We start from the raw sequence: 17,517 nt of genomic DNA, 5'->3' as shown, positions 1-17,517 counted from the left end.
ACAGTCCTCCGGAATCGTTAGCCGACCAAATTCGACGAAGTCAGGAGCCAGGCCGTCAACTGGAGGCTGTCCGGGTCGTGATGCCAAACAACACCGTCCTGTCGAGACAGAAGGTCGGGGGTCTTCTTGAATCTCATCGGTTCCGCCGCTGCTAAGTGTAGCAGGTCTGAAAACCACACCTGTCTGGGCCAGTATGGGGCCACCAGAATTACACGACATGGGTACCTGAGGATCCATTGCAATGTCCTCCGGACCAGGGGAAATGGAGGGAATGCGTACATGAATTTGTTCGTCCATGGGAAGGAGAACGCATCCCCCAGAGAGCCCTTCTGAGACCATCTGCTTGCGTACTGATGGCATTTTTTGTTGTTCTTCGTTGCAAACAGGTCTATGGACGGGTGTCCCCATTTCTTGAATACTTGTTGTAGTTGCTGGTCGTTCAGTACCCACTCGTGAACTTCGTTCATTTCTCTGCTGAGGGCATCTGCTTCCACGTTTCTCACGCCTGGTAGGTGGAACGCTAAGATTTTCATGTTGTGTTGTAGGGCCCAATGCCAGATTTTCTGTGCCTCCGTCGATAAGGATCTGGAACGTGTCCCTCCTTGTTTTCTCAAGTAGAACATCGTAGTGGTGTTGTCCGTCATGACACGCACCACCGAGTCCCTCAGTTGCGGAAGAAAAGATTTTAGAGCCCATCGCACTGCTCTCAGCTCTAGCAGGTTGATATGCAGGGAGGACTCCTGCACGGACCACCGGCCTTGTACCTGTAACGTACCCAGATGAGCTCCCCATCCGCTCAGCGATGCATCCGTCACCACCGTCTTTTGAAACTCTGGTTCCAGTAGAGGCATCCCTTTCGTTAGATGAGTAGACACTCTCCACCAGCCGAGTGCTTGAACTAGTTGTTCGTCGACGACCAGTCTGTCGGACCAGCGACCTCGGCTCTGCGCACAACGGTCCGCTAGAAATTCCTGGCAAGGCCTCATAAACAGACAGCAGTTGTTTATTAGCGGAATGCAGGACGACATGGTTCCTAGCAGGGACATGTACTTGCGCACCGAGACCTTGGTACCGCCTCTCCATTCCGACGCCTTGTTTTGAAGTCTCACCAGGCTTGTGTGTGTATGAAACTCCGCTCCTAGGAAGACCAAGGTCCTCGAAGGCTCTACGGAGGACTTGTTGAAGTTTATTGCGAAGCCCAGTTCCTGTAAGAGGGACATTGTGGCTCGTAGACTGTCTCGTGTTTGTTCCTTGGATGAACCTCTGACCAGCCAGTCGTCTAGATATGGATAGACATGATGACCGTCCTTCCTTAAATGGGCCGCTATAGGGGCCAAGCACTTGGTGAACGTCCTGGGGGAGGACTTGAGCCCGAAAGGGAGGACCTTGAACTGAAAATGCTTTCTCCCGACGACGAATCTTAAATATCTCCTGTGTCGTGGGCGTATTGGAATGTGAAAATAAGCATCTTGAAGGTCTAGTGATGATAGATAATCCATGGGTTGCACCGACCTGATAACCTCTTGGAGCTTTAGCATTTTGAATTTTAGGCTCTTTAGCCACTTGTTGAGTACCCTCAGGTCGAGAATGGGCCTCCATTTGCCGTTTGGCTTTTTTACAACAAAGAACCTGGAATAAACTCCTTGTCCTTCCTGTGCTACAGGAACTCTCTCTACCGCCCCTTTTTGCAACATAAGCGCCGCCTCTTGTCGTAGGACTCGGAGGTGGGGCTGTGTCGAGAATAAAGGAGGAAGACGCGGAGGCTTGTCTTTGAATTGCAGTGCATGACCCATGCGAATCGTGTCTAGGATCCATCGATCTGTGGTGATGCATTTCCATCGGTCGAAGTGATGAGAGACTCGACCCCCCAGGACGTTCCGAAGGCCGTCATTGGTTGCTGGTTTGCTTGGTCTTCGATGACGACAGACCTGAGCCTCGCCGTCTGGAGGCTTGATAATCCCTGCTTCTACGTGCCGACTGGGACGCTCTTCTGAAACCTTGTGAAGAGTAAGAGGGCCTGTTGAATCCACGGTCCCTCGAGGCTCCAAAGCGGGAGTTTCCAGAAGCACCCCTGAAGGGGCGAAAAGAACGAAAATTTCTACCCGTTTGAAGGGCGCCGAGGGACCTAGCAGTAACGGTGTCTTCTTTCATCCCTTTCAGCGCTTCATCAACCTTTTCGCCAAACAGGTGTTCCCCTTCGCATGGCATGTCAAGGACTTTGTACTGTACTTCAGGACGGAAAGTAGTACATTTGAGCCACGCTTGCCGACGAAGCACTACTCCATGGTTGATTTGTTTGAACCCAGATTCTGCTAGGTCAACTGCGATATTGATAGCGTGGTTCGAGGCCTCTTCGCCATCCCGCACCAGTAACATAGCTGCTTTCCGGTGTTCGTCTGGCAGGGGTTCTAGGATAGGGGCTAATTTGTGCCACATTTCCCTATCATATCGTGACACGATTGCTAAGGAATTGGCTGCTCTTACTGTCGTCGCTCCGACCGAGAGCACCTTCTTTCCAAAGGCGTCCTGTCTCCTAGCCTCGCTTTCAGGTGGCGTTGAACATTTTTGCTGGACCCTGGCCTTCCTAGCCGCTGCCGCCGACACCACCGAGTCAGACAGAGGCTGTGATGTTAGACATTTTGGAGTGGACTCCGGAGCTTTAAACTTTTTCCTCGATCCGTCCCTTTATGGCGGGCTCCGAGAACGGATGGCGCATCGTTTTGAGACCTTCTTGCCACACGTGGTCTAGGATTGGGATGGCAAAAACCGATTTTCTCCTTTGACCCATATGGTCAAAAAGGAAACAGTCTTTCTTCTGCTCCTCCGGAATCAAGCCGAATTCGGAACAAGCTTTCCCCATCATTGCATGGAAGGCTCCCACATCATCCGGGGGAGACGGCTGTGACTGGCTCCTCGTAGGCTCTACCTCTACATCCGAATGCCATGTTGGGTCCTTCGAAGGTGACAGGGAGATGTCTGACCCTGAGTCACCCAGTACAGAATCGGACTCCGACAACTCACCCTCCTCCTGTGCTCGAGGACGATCTTTTACTGCCTGGGGAGCCGATGGGTGTTTCGTCGTCGATCGAGCCGTACAAGTTTGCTCGTCGACAGAAGGTACAGACAAAAGTGACGATGACGTCCCGGGCTGAGGGAACTGCGTATCCAGCCGCTGCAGGAGCTTCTGAAGAGTATTAAGCACATCCAGAGACAAAACTGTCTGGGGGGGTCAATAACGTGGACGATAGCGGTACCACACCCCCGTTTGCACTCGTCGCCGTCGTAGTCGACGTGGAAGGCCGTAAGCCTAAATCCGACGGCTGCAGAACCAGATCACCTTCTCCTTCCGCCGAGCCGGCCGTGTCTGGCTGCAGTAAGACCTCCGGGGGGATCGGGTCATAGACCTCGGGCAGCCAAGCCATGGACCGAGTCTCCGTCGACGGGGGAATGCCCACCGCTGCTGCTTGAACGGTAATAGGCATCGTCAATGACACCGAGGTCGACGAGCAAGTCGTCGTCGAGCCCTTAGACTTCGTCGTCGATTTGGATGCCGACTTCCCGGCTGAGGCTTCCCGACTCATGGAAGACCTGGGAAGGTCCCCTGAGGAGGATTTCGACAGCGCTAGCCTCTCCGTCTTAGATGATGAGGAGGAGGAGGACTTTTTATGTGATGAGGAGGATCCATCCTGTTTCCTCTTATGCTGGTCCTCAGAGCGCATTTCAGCTGGTCGCACCTTCTTCGATGGAGGTTCCGACTTACTCCTGGATGCCGTGGAGCCAACTTCCGAAGCCGGGTAGGCCCCTGCTCCGTCATTAAGCCAGTCGACCAGCCTTCTTTTTCGGTCCTTAAGGTTTTTTTGGGAGAAACCCTGACAAATTTCACATGTATCCACCGAGTGGTGCGGGTGGAGACAGTAGATACAGTCCATGTGGCCATCACCTTCATAAAACTTTTTGAGGCCACAGGTTGCACACGGGCGAAATAACGCCTTTCCAGACATAATTCTCCAGAATTTGAACTTCGCCGAAGCGAAACAGACAAAAAAACAACCTAGTTTTCACTAGTAGTAAAACACGAGGATCCCACTACTTTGAAAAACGGTTGAAATCTGAGGGAGCGCGGGGACGGGGCCTGTATTTATATCATGACGCCCTGACGGCGCGGGCACGCATGATACAAAACAAGGTGGATAGGACGCATAAGCGTCGAAAAAGTTTTCCTACGGGAAAGGGTCTATATAATGTACCGGGGATTCCCAGCCTGACGACGGGGAATATTCTAAGCATGTGAATCCATGAAAGATCCAATGCTGGAGAATTTATCTTCCGTAGGAATCCTTTCTAACAGCCGGTATCAGGTGGATATTTCACACAATTCCTGACCGTCCAAAATCCTGAGTTTTATCCTCATTGGCAGATGGCAGCCTGCTGGTTTTACCCAAGTATTGGATACCCAATGTCTGAGTTGAAAATATCAAAAGTGCTCTGCTTCAGACAAGCCAAACTTCCCACTACATTCTATAAATGCGAGTGGTAGGCCCTCTTTGTATAGGTCTTTGAGACGCAATACTCCCAGTAATTCCCATTGGGCAAAGATCCCGCTCTCCATTCCCAGGGAGAACTCTAGAGTTTGTAGTACCAGAGACAGGGGACCCAATCCTGTTCAAATGCCTAATTGGGAGCAAGCCTTGTCCCAGTGACCCAGGGTAGAGCAAGTGGATTTTGGGAGAAACAGTAATTGAGCCAAATGATAAGGTGGGCTGACCTGTTCTAATATCTTCCACTTCAGCCGCTACTCCTCCGATGCCCAGTCTAGTATTGATGCAACCTGCGCGCCTTGAAAGTAATGTATCGATGGGGACCCCCCCCCTCTGCCCTCCAGCCCTTTTGACCTAATAAGCACTTTACAAGGAATTCTAGGTTCACCCCACCAGATGAATCATCCCACTGCCTTCTGTATGTCTAATAAATCTCGCTCCAGCACAGAGATTGGTAATGCTTGTAAGGTATATATGAGTCTCAGAAGTATTGTCATTTTGACTGTACCGATTCCCTGGATCTCCCATAGTCTCCTTACACAGTGCAGGAAGATTAACCCCTATGAGGGCCCTGTATGTATTAGTAATGTGAACCCCCAAACATGTGATCTTGCGGTCTCCCAACCTGAAGGGAAAGGCCGATGGTAGAGCGTGAACAACTTCAGGTGATTCTATTATCACCAGCCCCACCGACATTAATGCTGAAGCCCGATATCAAGCAAACCTCTCCAGTAGCTCAAGAAGTGGTGGAATTGAAGCCAAGGGATTATGAAGGAAGCAAAAGGATATCATCAGCGTATAGTCCCACTTTGTGTATCACGCCCTCTCCCCCCTACAAGTCAGACCCAAAATGCAGGCAAAAACTAATGGAGAGAAGGGGCAGTCTAGCCTCACGCCCCAGCCCAGGTGAAGTGGGGATGACCTAAGGGCATTCATTTTAATGTTGGTGGATGGGATTTGGAAATTTGCTATGATCACCTTGCTAAAGAGAGGGCCGAACCCATATGCAGGTCAGAGAGCCTCTAAAAAAATCCTATGACATTCTGTCTGTTGAATGCTCGGTGCGCATCTAAAGAGAGGAGGGATAGTCCCCCTGGGAGTTGAGGAGCTAAGGCTACTAAGTCCATCACTCACTGAATATTGTCAGGAGCGCCCCCATTCCTGATGCAGCCTGTTTGATCACTATTAATTATCTGAGATTTTACTGTAGAGTTTTGCATCTGTATTTAAGAGGGCTATGGGGCGGTACGATGTGCAGTCTTCAGGGTCTTCCTCAGGTTTCAGTAGCAAGGTTGTTGTGGATTCTTCCATGGAACAGCTCAAAACCGCATCCCTCACTCGCAAAGCACTGAACCATGCAGCCCCCACCTATCTCATGGACAGATTCCACAAGAGAACCTCTACCAGACCCTCGAGACTGGCCAATTCCAACTGTCTTATTATCCCTAGATTTAAACTTTCCAAGGTTGGCGGCTGTAGTTTCCCCATCAAAGCCGCCCAACTATGGAACTCCCTGTCACACACCATCAGAGAAGATCAACCTTACCTGAATTTCTGACTTAACTATCTAAATTGGCTCATGCGCACTGATTCTTAGCCCGTCCATGCGAGCATCATGCAGGGCATCGATGCTTCATCTATTGTATATATTTGTTTTCCCTGTAATATCTCCACTGTGCAACTATGTATCTACTTGACTATGCCTTGTAATTACCTCAGTGGAGAACTGTTGAAACTAAGCTTTGCATATCCTGTAACTGTTGCGCCCCGATACCCTTGGGTCTGGTGTGCATTAGAAATAATAAACAAAAAAGTGGAGGAGTTAAACAGAACCATGAGTTGTGGGATTAGAGGACCTGCAAAGGTTTTATAAAATCTATTATCGAAGCCATCTAGGCCAGGGGCTTTGTCAGTCAGGAGATACCAAATAGCCCAAGCCACTTCTTGAGCGGTTATGGCAGTCTCCAGTGCCTCATTCGCCTCTTCCGGAATCTGGGGAAGTTGTGCTTGGTTAATAAATTCTCAAATATGGGTTGAGTTTCCTTGATGAGAGGCAGAAACCCTACAGAAGAAGCTCTCCATTATTCTCAGATTCCCTGCCTCTGTGGTAACCAGTTTCCCGTCTACATCCCCAAAGGCTCCATTGTAGTTACAGTAGCCATTTTCTTTAGCCACCAACAATTTATTAGCTTCATTGCCTCTGGAATAAATGTTTTGTTTCGCCAAAAGAATTGATTGAGAAGCCTTCCCCATCAAGTGTGTCGCCAGAGCCTGTCTAGCTATGCAGAGGTCCGGTAGGGACTGACAAGATCCCATCACCATATGTTCCTTTTCCCTCTCCTGGACTACTCCCTACAATGCGGCCTGTCGAGTCTCTGGATTCTTCCCTCACGTTGCTGACTGCCCCATTAATAACCCCTCGGATTACTGCTTTCCCAGCATCCCATATCATCCCAGAGTCTAGGTCCCCAGTATTATTGTCCTGGAATGGCCTCTTCTATGTGGGCTTTCATTGCTGCATCAGACAGCACAGCATCATTAAGCTTCCAGGAGGGTTTATGTTGCGGGTCAATCTGACCCAAGACTAGCTTGGAACTAAGGGGAGAGTGATCAAAAAATGCTTTTGGTAGAATGTCCATCCCCTTGACCGAGGGTATTAGGGAGCAAGAACACATCTAACCTGGAGAAGCCCTTATGGACAGCAGAGTTAAAGGTGTAATCCCTTCCCCGGATGGAAAAAGCGGCATGACTATCAGCAAATCTTCTCTCAATAAGGCCGTCATAGCATTGAAGTTTCACTTATCATTGGCAGTGGGAGCCAGTGACTTACATCCCCTTCAGAGAATTCAGCCACAGTATCCAAAAGCCTTGCAGGAAAATCTGCTGGTTTATCATTAGGGCCATGTACCACCGCCATTGCAATCCTACGATCTCCTAAACAAGTGTAGAGTAGTAGGAGCCTCCCTTCTTTGTCTCGCAACACACTCAAATGCAGGCGATGGCGACCCCCCGCACACCTATTTTATAAGGCCACAAGTAGCAAAATATGCACGTGGGTACAGTTTATTACACACAAATAACTCATAAGAGATCTAGGATCACACCCAAAGCACTATACAAAATGATCCCAGCAACTCTGCACTGTTAGTAACACCTGTATTCACTTATATGTGAATTTTATTCAACCTTAGTTATGGTTGGTCTGATAATTCGACCACCATAGATGATTAACAATTCATACCATTGTCTACAAATCTGTCTCGGACACGAGGTAACACAGTCAGTCAAATTTTCATAAAGAAACACAATTTATTATTCAAATTAAAGTCATAAAAAAGTTAAAAATACAACCAATTAAGTGGCAAGTGCTTTATGCCAGTGATTTAATACAAATATTGAGGACTAAGGTTACTTTTTAAAGATAACCTCAGCGTAAATCAGTTTATACACAAAAACGTTAATAGCAGAATAAGTAACATATGTTTTTTACTAAAACAAGCAATTAGTAAAGTGTAAGCCTATTTCAAAGGCCCCTCTAAAAAACAATAGAAAATTAATATCAACTGCTAATTAATGCAGTTCTCAAAAATCCAGCATGTTTCGTTCTTAAATAGGTTTGTGTATAAATAAAAGAACTTCTTCAGGGGAAATGATTACAATAACGTTGGGATAAGTTCTCAGCAATGGACTCTTAAACCGGATGACCTCATAATCCTTTGATGTTACCTACCTAAAGAATACAGTGCAAACAGCTTCAATTAGTGCCCTTATCGATTTAATTTAGGACTCACCAAGAAATTAAATAACTTGAAGAGTACTTATCGCACTCTCTTTATTTCATATTGCAGAAAGGTCAAGGGGCATTATAATTAGGCCTGCACCTGCGTGTACAATTAAGGACAACAATAATGTAGTGAGTGAACCACACACTACAAAAATGTGCAGAAGTCTGATCACATCCAAACAATATTTTTTCGTAACCACAAGACATTGGTTTACTTTTGAGACAACAGTTGGGACCTCGTCAACCTCAATCAGGGTTGAACCTTTCACAATTGTCTACATAACCGCCATCTTCCTGTTGTCTAAAAAGAAATTCCTTCCCACTTTGACGGCGTTCACTAGTCGTCAACTTGCAGTTTTAAAAGTACTGGTAGTTCTTTATAAAAAAAAAAAAAAAAAAAAAAAAAAGAAAATCAGAATATGAATGAAACCAAAATTAAATAACAGCGAGCGCACTTACGCAGTATTGGAATCTTTTACAAGAGCGCTGTTCATAGTGTAAATGCACCATCTGTTTGCATTGATGTCCTCAACCGGCATTACGAGTGTAGCTCGCAAAATTACAAAAGATAAAATGCACATCTACTCAGAAAGCCTCCCTTAGACATTGGCAAGAAACCGAAGTCAAAAAACGGCAAGTCCACTTAAATACTCCTAGATTCTTACTTTTCAAAATCGATGTACCATCTGCTAAAATTGGTGTCTCAACCCGGCGTATCGAGCATGGCTATCAAGAGTACAAAAAGGATTGTAGTCCAAGTTAACACAAAAAGCACCCAAAGAACGGCTCAGAGTAAGCCTTTTGGTATACACTTTCAAGTAGGTATATTGCGTCTCATCCAATTGGGGTGTCTGGCGTAAATGTCAAAAAAGCGGAGTTAGAGCCTTGGGTAATGTCGTTAAGAGCGACAAGCCCATGGATAGATGGGTTCATTCCACTTTAGAATTATGGCACTAAATCTCTTTGGTTATTCATGGAATCAACATCTGCCATTTTGGAAAGGGGTGCACAACATCTACACTCCTGCCGTCTTCAATAAGGTAACTTGATCCAATCTTTAACAAAAGGAATGATTTACCCAATGTTCTAATTGAGCAAGGACGTCACTATAAAATCACCCATTAGTAAAGCATGATAACCACCGATTTCATTCATTGGTATTAAATGCTTGTTTTACAACATGCTTATAATACCAAACTCAGCATTAGTGTCAATCTCAGAACAACCTGTGGGAATGGACTTTTACTGTAAACTATGCCAACCGATCCATCATATTTAGGCCGTGTTCTACACTGTTGCATGGGAAAATGAGACAATGTTCGTTTTCATTAAGTCTTTTATTTAAATTGTACACAAAGTTGCCAGTTGTTGGGATTTGTAATAGGACTGTCCATCTTAAAGTATCATTAGTATGTCCCATCATGATAAAAATCTCCCACTAAAGGTGCTGTCAATACTGTTTTCCTAATACAACATTTGTGTTCCGTTATGTGCAATTCGTTTTTTCACTCTGTTTCACCCATTTATAGTTTCCCGCAGGAGCACCATATGGCATAAATCACCATAATGGAATTGCAATTGGTTTGTCAATTGCTTCTGTGAACATGGTCTTGCAAGACCAATGTTTACGTCTTTTATTCTTTTTGTTGTAACTACAGCAACTGCTTGTTCCGCAGGGGCTATGACCTATAGGTTTTGTAAGGCCCCATATTTCCGTAATGAGGCTCGACCCAGTCCAAGATGGCGGCAACTCACATGCTGTATCACAGCTGCAGTTTCAAGTTGCACTAACTGTGCTGCCATTGGTGGAAGCATTCTATTTCCACACCAATCCTCGACGGGGGCGCGATCCGGCCCACCCACAGGAAGGACCATAGCAGAAAGGCTGGTGCCTGTCCAAGCCTGTCCACAGCCGTAAGCCAGACCTCCTGTCCAGTTTGGCCCAGACACGCCTGACTATGTGGCCCAATTTATATAACCAAGGTAACTTTCATCTCTCACATGGTCACACCACAGGCGTGCTTATGTGCTCCGTCTACCTATTGCCATACGTGCACTATAATACAACATCACCTGCAGTTTCTCATTCACAAGGCAAAACTGCATATTTCGGGACCGAGTACTGCCGAGACACTGCACGCCAGCCAGTATATTGTATAACTCTGTGTCCACTCACCTCTTGTCTGGTGCATCTGCTCACCTGCCATTACGGACAATTGCCCGCTGCCTTTTGAATTTACCTGTTGTTCCCAGCCACATTGTGACTCCGCTTTTAGTACCTGCTGCCTCTTAAGTTTACTAATTGCTCTGAGATGTATTGTGATTGCGCTCTCACTACCCATTGCCATTTGATTCTGCTTAGTCTGCCACAGGTCATTTGAAACTACACACTGTGCTCAGCTGATAGCCAAATCGGCTTATTGTTCTTAGCTGCATTCGCTTGTACCACTTGAACCTGTTCCTTGCCCTACTTTGCCACGTGCATGCCATTTATTGCTCCTACTGTCCGGTGCTTTAAGTTTGTTCACTAGGCCCATCTTACCTACAGGCTTACCCCACGCCTAGCTTATTACCCGCTTATTATGCCAAACTCACACAGTATGTACAGCTTACTTGCTGTCATTATACTCCTCACACTAGCCTCTCAGTGAACGGTGACTAGCTGCTCCCTTCAATGGAGGTGGTACAAATCAACCACACTCTGACTAAAATGGCAGTCAATAACCCTAGTATTGTCCAACCTATCCTCTCTACGGCAATAGGCTCAGGCTCCTATGCAACTCAACCATGTTTCACAAATGACAGAAACCTTAAACTCCGTGCCAGACTCGCCCAACTGTACGATCCACTTACGAGATCACTCCCCTCGGAAAATAAGAGAACAAACTACCCCACCGGCGTGAAGTTCAATAAGTCCATTTTGGCCACTTCCTTGCCGCCCCTTCACGATAACACTAACCAGCAAATTGTTTACAAACCTAAACTAGCTGACCTTAACCTACCCACGCCCATCCATGCCACAGCAAAAATTGAGTCACCTATCTTTAAAGGTGCACTCATAAAACGCCAGATCTCTGATTGCCCATGCAACAGACATCTCTGACGTAATACTAGTTGGCAATGTGGACTTCCTCGCTACAACGGAATCCTGGCTACATGACGGAGCAGGACCCGCACTTATGCTAGCAATCCCTGACGGATATACTATAACTAGACAAGACAGAGATGAAGCCTGAGGCGGAGGCATCACCATCATATCTAGATCCAGCCTCTCCCTGAGACTAGCCACCCTACAAATTACGCAATCATGTGAAGCTCTCACTGTCAAACTCTCCCTAATTAAATCACAGTCACTTACTATCCACATAATATACAGACCGCCCGGCCCACTTGGGACATTTGAGGAGGATATCTACAGTCTACTATCCAACAATCTTAAAACAACTACCCAAATGCCATTACTAGGTGATTTCAATCTAGGAGTCAACGATCCGGCAGACAAGTATGCCCTCAAATTAGCTAATATCCTTGCAGAATTAGTTCTGTCATAAAAAAATGAATGAACCTACTCATAATAAAGGGAGACCTTTAGAATGGGGTAGCTGACTACAATTGCACGGCCACCATCACCTCTATCACACCGCAACTGTGGACAGACCACTCCCTCGTGTCTTCCACACCATCAACCATTAGACCTCTTCTGCTGACCTTACCTGTTCTCCCCCCCCCTTTGCCCCACAAGGAATAAAAAGAATATCACAGTGGACAATCGGAACCCTGCCATTCTACCCACCTTAAATTCACTAGATGACAACCTAGACCCCGGTACACTGGTCCAAGAATATAATAAAATTATGCTTACCACTTCAGACAAAATTGCTCCACTCAAACCGAGACCGAGCAAACCTAAATCTCATGTAGATAAGTGGTTTAGCCCTACCCCCCCCCCCCCAGTTAAAGGACTTGCGCCCTCTAAAACGGAAATGTGAAACCACCTGGAGATTACTCCTATCCAATGACAACAAATCTAAGCTAGCCAAAATATCTGCACAATACAAAAATTAAATTTGCCTGGCAAAACTAAATTCCTATAACAAACGCATTGCCAAAGCAAACTCTAGTATGAAAGAATTATTCACCATACTACAAGAGCTAGAGTCTCCGATTCCCACACCTGATAGCTGCATCAAAAATAAGACATGGTGCCGAGACATCCAACATCCACTATCTGATAAAATAACCACTCTCCAAAATAAAATTGCCCAAAAAAAAACCGTCCAATTGCAAAGGCGATCTGTGCCCTGCTTAGCTTATAAAGGATGCGCCTAGAGACCTTGCACCATTCATTTCTAAACTGATCAATGCCGCCTTCACATCTGGCACTATTCCCTCTAACCTGAAACAATCTTGGGTGCTCCATAATCCTTAGACCCACTTATTCCTACTAATTACCATCCTATCACAACGGTACCATTCTTACTCAAAATACTTGACAAGGTCGCATATACTCAGATCCAAAATTACTTAGAACTGCATAAGCTCCTAGGAGTAAGACAATCTGGTTTTCGATCACTACATGGGATGGAAACTGCCCTCATCAACTTAACACAGGTTGATGAGCTGAAAGATACTGCCCTCCTCCTACTGTTGGATCTCTCAGCGGCACTCAACCTAGTGGATCACAAGGTCCTCTGCAATCACTTGGACTCAGCAGCTCACTTCTCTACAGAGGCCATCAGATGGATAGAATCTTTTTATTTATTTTTAGGGATAACACATTTTATTGGGTTTTGTTCATACATTCAAAACATTCAATATCCAAACAAAAGAAAATAACTGTGCATACATATGAAAGAGCATTGCGTACAAAGGCTATTTGCGTATACATATATATATACACACACACACACACACACACACACACACACACACATATACATATACATACACATACACACGCGAGGAGGGACTATGCATGTACGAGGCCAGCTACGGGACATTCTTGCTTTTCACAACCGGGTGTTAACAGGTGGTTATATTGTGTCCTGGAGTAATGGCGAGGGTACATGTTAAAATACATTCGGACAGTCTCTGTATGATCATGATATTTGTTACCATTTTCCCCAGATTTTATCTGCCTTGCCTGTGCAGCCACGTGCTTGGTATATTCGGCGTTCCATTAGGATGATAGCATCTACGTCCGTAATCCACTGGTCATAATTTGGGGTTGTTTCTGACCCCCACAGTTGTGCAATGTTTCTTTTGGCAATTCCTGTACAGGTTGAGGGTAGCAGTTATTCAAAACGAGACAGATCTCCTTCCTCCTCAATCCCCAGGAGGAGAAGTTTGGGGTCGGTTGGTATCGGACGGCCCATGACTCTCGAGTCTTTCGGTGCATTGTCGCCAGAAGTGCTGTATTTGCGTGCATTCTATAGGATGTGGTAAAAGGTTCCTTCTTCCTGTTTACAGCGTAGGCAGTTGGGTCAGACGTGCCCCCCCCATATAGTGCTACTTGCGGGTAGTATATCCTGTGGAGGATCTTCAGTTGAATAAGCCTGATTCTGAAATCCATTCTTCGGGTAGTATTGGGCCTACATCTCTTTTCCCATTTCAGCTTCAGGCCTGACAGCTCTGGCGTGGCAAACAAAAGGTGATGGCATTATGCATGGTGGATGTGACTTTGTTATCTACACTATCTATGACTATATTTGTTTCTATTGGTGTGCATTCCGGCATGTCTGTCATTTGGTCCCTTTGTAATGAGAGTGCGTGATGTAGCTGTCCGGAGAGCACTCGGCGGCTGGGAGGCCATACGTAACAGATCTCGGCAAATGGGATAAGCTGGTTGTTCACATATATTTGTTGTAAAGTTTGTATACCGGCTGCTGTCCACCTAGGCCATTTGGGGAGTTGACCAAGGCCTGTGAGGTGGGCGTTATTCCAGATGGGTTGGACTGGGGTGATTCTATTATCCAAACCAATATGTTTGTGTGCTTCTTTCCAGATTTGGGCAGTCTGCGCCACTATCGAGCACTCAGGAGGGTGACATTTCTTTCTGTAAAGACTTTCAATCGTGGACATGTGTCGTGCAGCTATTTCCGCCTGTATGTGGGGGAGTTTCGGATTGCCATGGAGTATGTCATTTACTGTCGCCATTTGGGTAGCCCAGTAGTAGACTTGGATGTTGGGGAGACTTATTCCCCCCTCTAGGATTGATCATTGGAGGGTTTTAAGAGCTATCCTCGGGTGTTTCCCTCCCCACAGCAGTTTGCATGTCGTTTTGTCTATTTTACGGAATACCTCCGCGGGGATGTGGAGAGGGGCGTTTTGAAGGATGTACAAGAAGCGGGGTAAAGCCAACATCTTGAAGAGCGCGGCTCTACCAAGTAGTGTCAGCGGTAATGCTTCCCAGTGGATCATATCTTGTGCATATTTCTTACCTAGAGGGTATACATTTCGGGATGTGTAAGTATCGAGTGCATTGGTGATTATAATGCCTAGATACCGGAACTGTGTAAGTTCGATTTGATATGGGGAGCCCTGTGGTGGTATACAGTCCACACCCTTCACTGGCAAGAGCACAGATTTGGGCCAGGTCACCCTGAGGCCACTAAAGACATTCCGAGTTCCAGCGGAACCCTGTCCATGTGGTTGCATCTCGTAGAATGACTGCCAGTGGTTCAATTATTAGGGCGATCAACATTGCTGAGAGGGGACAGCCTTGCCTGGTACCTTTCCCCAATTGAAAGGTGCGCGAAAGCCAACCATTTACTCTCACCTCTGCCAGCGGGTTGTTGTATAGAAGCTGGACCCATTTTATGAATGGTTCACCGAAGTTGATCCTCCTCATAATTGTCCATAAAGCCTTCCAATACACTGAATCAAAGGCTTTTTCAAAGTCTATGGCTAACAACGCTGCGGATTGCTGTAAGGTGGGCGCCCTCTCTAGTGCCAGATGCAGTCTGCAAATGTTCATTCTTGTTGCTCTTTGGGGCATAAAGCCGCACTGGTCCGGGTGGATCAGCGCCGTGATGACCGTTTGGAGTATATTTGCTAACACTTAGTATTTTCGCTTCGCTGCTGATCAATGATATGGGCCTGTAGGAACAACCTTCATCCTGGGGGTTTATTATTGTGGCTTTGCAAAGGTCTGGCGGGAGCTCGCCTTTTGCTAGGCAAAATTCAAATAGGTCGAGTAGGTGGGTAGGTAAGTCTAGATGGCTTAGTCTTTTCCAAATGTCGATTGGGAAACCATTGGGACCTGGGGTCCTGCCTGCTTGGAGTTGTGCAATGGCTGTTGAGATCTCTTCTGTTATTTTGCAATCTAGCGCTTCAGCTTGTTCCATGGTGAGGAATGGAAGATAGGTGTTATCCAATACGAGATCATCCACTGTGTCAATGGGAGGCGCATAGAGTGCTTCGTAGAAATCAGCAAAGCGTTCTGCCATTTCCGCATCGGTGGAGACTATTTTGGCCTCTCGTGTCTTAATGTTTTTTACTGTACGCTGTCCCTCATCGCGTTTCTCCAACCATGCGAGCATCTTGCCTGCTTTTTCTCCGGTTTCATATAGCCGTGTTTTCATGGCACTGTGGGCTTTTTGGGCACAATCTAATTACAAATTATGTAGCTTTTTCTGCGCCAACATTAAGGCTCTGTGTGTCTGGGGGGTGTCGCCGGAGATATGTTCTGTTTCTTTGGTCACAACTTCCTTTTCGGCTTCAGTAATCATTTCACGTTGGGTCTTTCTCTTGGCAGAGGTCCATGATATGATCTCGCCTCGTAGGTCTGGTTTGTATGCTTCCCATAGAATAGAGGGATCATCTGTCGAGCCTGTGTTTATCTCAAAGTAGTTGGAGGTGGCCGCTTCTATTTTCTCCAGTAGGTCCGGGAACACCAGATAGTAGGAGTTAAGACGCCAAGTGGGCGGTGGGCGTGGTCTCTCCGTTTCCAGTTCTAGTATTAGTGGAGAGTGGTCGGATATGCCTCATGGAAGGAAGGATGCACTGCAGGCTTTGTGAATGATCTGGGATGGAAGAAAGAGGTCATCTATCCTGGACATTGAGGCATGCGCTCCTGACTGAAAGGAGTATTCACGTTCCTCTCCGTGCAGATCTCGCCACATGTCTCGGAGCCCAAGTCCGGACGCGAAGGCGGCAAGTCTGGTGACAGTGGTGGGGTTTCTGGACCTCAGATGCGTGTGGTCCAGGGCATTATTCATTACTTCATTGAAGTCCCCTCTATCACGCATATGTCTGCAATACTTGTTGCTAGGATGGGGGGTGATGTCGGCTAGCAAATTATTAAGGAGGGCCAGTGGAGAGTATATTGCCATAATCGCCAGGGTTTGGTTCCATAGTGTAGCCTGTAACTGAACATAACGTCCACCACTGTCTTGCTTAATGTGGTTGATCTCAAGTGGAAGTCTCTTATGGATCAGTATCAGTACTCCTCTCGCCCCCATGGAGAATCCTGCATGTATCGATGTGCAATAGTTGGATCTCTGGAATAATTTACATGTGGTTCCCGCCAGGTGCGTTTCTGTTAGGAGGGCTATATCCGGGGAGTGCCCGTTTATGTATTGCAGAACAAGTCTTCTTTTAATGCTGGAGCCCAGCCCATTCACATTCCAGGTCAGGAGCTTTAGGCGTTTGTTATTTGGAGTCGACACAGGTGCCATCAGGTCTTTGGTTGTGAGGTTCTCGGATGCATTTTGTAGATTGTATTCGTGCTGGAGACAACACGTCAGGTTTTAGTGCAGCAGTTGCCTCGTATAGTAAGCTCATAGTGTCTTTGTATGCTAAACATTGAATAACGTTATTAGTCCCAACTCCCCCCTCCCCATACTTTGCCCACAACGGAAGCATCTGTCGGCCCAACGTAAACTTAAACAGTTAAGCTTTAGCTTGCATATGCCCGCTTTGCCGTAGCCGGGATTTCCAATTCTGGAAACAATGTAAGACTGAGTGATAAAGTGCCTTTTGTCCGCTCTATAAGTTTTGCTTTGTCTAGGGGGGGGGTGGTACCCGGGTGGCCGCCAGCCTTTGTGTGCTTGAGATATAATGCAGGATACAGGTGCCTTGAATTGCAATTGCTGCATTCAAATTCAGGGTGTGGTCTGTTGTGTTCTCTTCGCCTTCTTCCCTCGGCATTCCAGTCACCGTCTATGTGTGTTTCAGCCCAGTTCCATGCCTCTT

This window comes from Ambystoma mexicanum, chromosome 14, assembly GCF_040938575.1.
Source record: "Ambystoma mexicanum isolate Mex_15411 chromosome 14, UKY_AmexF1_1, whole genome shotgun sequence".
In the NCBI taxonomy this organism is placed as follows: domain Eukaryota; kingdom Metazoa; phylum Chordata; class Amphibia; order Caudata; family Ambystomatidae; genus Ambystoma; species Ambystoma mexicanum.
Note: the sequence above shows the minus strand (reverse complement) of the source record.